Source organism: Rhinoderma darwinii, chromosome 6, assembly GCF_050947455.1.
Source record: "Rhinoderma darwinii isolate aRhiDar2 chromosome 6, aRhiDar2.hap1, whole genome shotgun sequence".
Lineage (NCBI taxonomy): Eukaryota > Metazoa > Chordata > Amphibia > Anura > Rhinodermatidae > Rhinoderma > Rhinoderma darwinii.
This window is the reverse complement of record NC_134692.1, coordinates 60,703,362-60,705,522: the sequence shown is the minus strand read 5'-3', so window position 1 is coordinate 60,705,522 and position 2,161 is coordinate 60,703,362.

The following is a 2,161-nucleotide window of genomic DNA, read 5'->3' as shown; positions in this document are numbered from 1 at the left end:
TGCCTCTTTACTTTTCTCCCTTTTTGTTTTAGTTTTCCTTTTCTTTGCTCATGTCATTATTTTTTATACTATGTACATATTGTACTTTTTTTAATTTGAGAAAATTTGAATAAACTCTAATTTAACAATAATTAAAGGTCTCATTTATAGTTCTGTAAGAATAAATAAGAAAAGTATATAAGAATATTTGCAGGGATTTTACTTTTCTCAAAGTTTATTCTGGTTCATGATGTGTGAGTTTTATTTTTCTGAGTAAATATCATGTACAGATAAGGGATCAAGCAAAGTTTAACCAACTTGAAGAGAAGTGGAACATTGGAGAGCCGTGGGCCTCTTGAACCTATGGCCAGATTGAGCTTAAGTGGCTTGCTTCTCATTTTCTTCTTCACTGCTGACATTTCTCAATCTGAACATCCAAGTTTGGTTTGCTACTTATGTTCTTTTAGTCCTCTGCACTTAAAAATCTTGTATGTGTCGTTCACATTATCTCCCACAACTTATCTGAATGAAGCAAACACCAATAACCAATCACTGAGTAGCAATATTTCTCCTTTTCTTAAAACTTCTGTTTTCTTCTAACAAGCAGAATGATGATCATATCATTAATGCATAAAAGATGAATAATATTTTCACCACTTGCAGACTTTATACATCTTAGTGGTCTTCATATAACATTGCAAAGATGTATAAACTATATGGTCAAAAGAATGTGGACACCCGTTCTAATAATTGAGTTTACCCCTTCTTATTATTGAGTTGGTCGAGCAGCTGCCCAAAAGCATGAGATCACCATGTGCAATGCCAAGAATCGACAGGAGTGGTGTAACGCACGCTGCAACTGGACTCTGGAGCAGTGAAGACGTGTTTTCTGGAGTGATGACTAATGTTTCCACCATTTGGCAATCTGTTGGATGAATCTGGGCTTGGCAGATGTAGGGAGAACGCTAACTACCGGAATGCATAGTGCCTACTGCAAAGTTTAGTGGAGGAGGGATAATGGTCCGGAGCTGTTTTTCAGGGTTTGAGCTAATTTCCGATGAAGGATAATGTTAACGCTGCAGCATACAAAGACATTTTAAACAATTGTATGCTTCCAACTTTTTGTCAACAGTTTTGGAAGCCCCTTTACTGTTGCAGCATGACTATGTCTCTGTGCACAAAGCGAGATCCATAAAGACCTGGTTTGACGAGTTTGTTGTGGAGGAACTCGTGTGGCCTGCCCGATCTCAACCTCATCAAACACCTTTGGGATGAATTGGAACGCCGATTGCAAGCCGGACCTTCTCATCCAACGCTAATGTCTGACCTAACAAATGCTCTTTTGGCTGAATGGGCACAAATTGCCACAGACACATGCCAAAATCTTGTGAAAAGCCTCCCAGAAGAGTGGAGGCTGTTATAGCTGCAAAAAAGGGCCCAATGTCATATGGTTTTGAAATGGGATGCCAAACAAGTTTATAAAGGTGTGATGGTCACGTATCCACATACTTTTAGCCAGGTAGTTTACATAGTTACATAGTTAGTATAGTTAAAAAAAAAGACATATGTCCATCAAGTTCCACCAAGGTATGGGAGAAAGTAAAGGGATATGGTTAATCTATAGATCTTTGTTTTACCCCTATTGATCCAGAGGAAGGTTAAAAAAAAATTAATCAATCTGCACTAAAAAGGAAAAATTTCCCTCCTGATCCCAAGTGGCGATCAACATTCAATCAAGATTTCTAAACATATAAGCTGATATTTTTTGTTCTAGGAAATTATCTAAGCCTTTTTTAAAGCCATCGACTGTCCCTGCTGTGACCAGCTCCTGCGGTAGACAATACTATACATTCACAGTTCTCACAGTAAAGAAGGCTTGTTGCCTCTGCAGATTGAACTTTTTTTCTCCAGACGGAGGGAGTGCCCCCTTGTCTTTTGAGGGGAACTTATATGGAACAGGTTTTCACCTCATTTTTTGTAGGGGTCATTTATATACTTTGTGAGACAGTGACAGGTAAAGTCATTGAGGGAAGGTACATTTCCCCTAGAATCCTGTCATATGTATCCTAGGCTCCAGGGAACGAGTAGTTCTTGCAATAGAAAGCTCTAGCTTTCCAATCTCGGCTTAAGGAAAAGCCGGAAAAAGGGCCTGGAGTTGGATTGGAGAAGAGCAGGGCGGGTT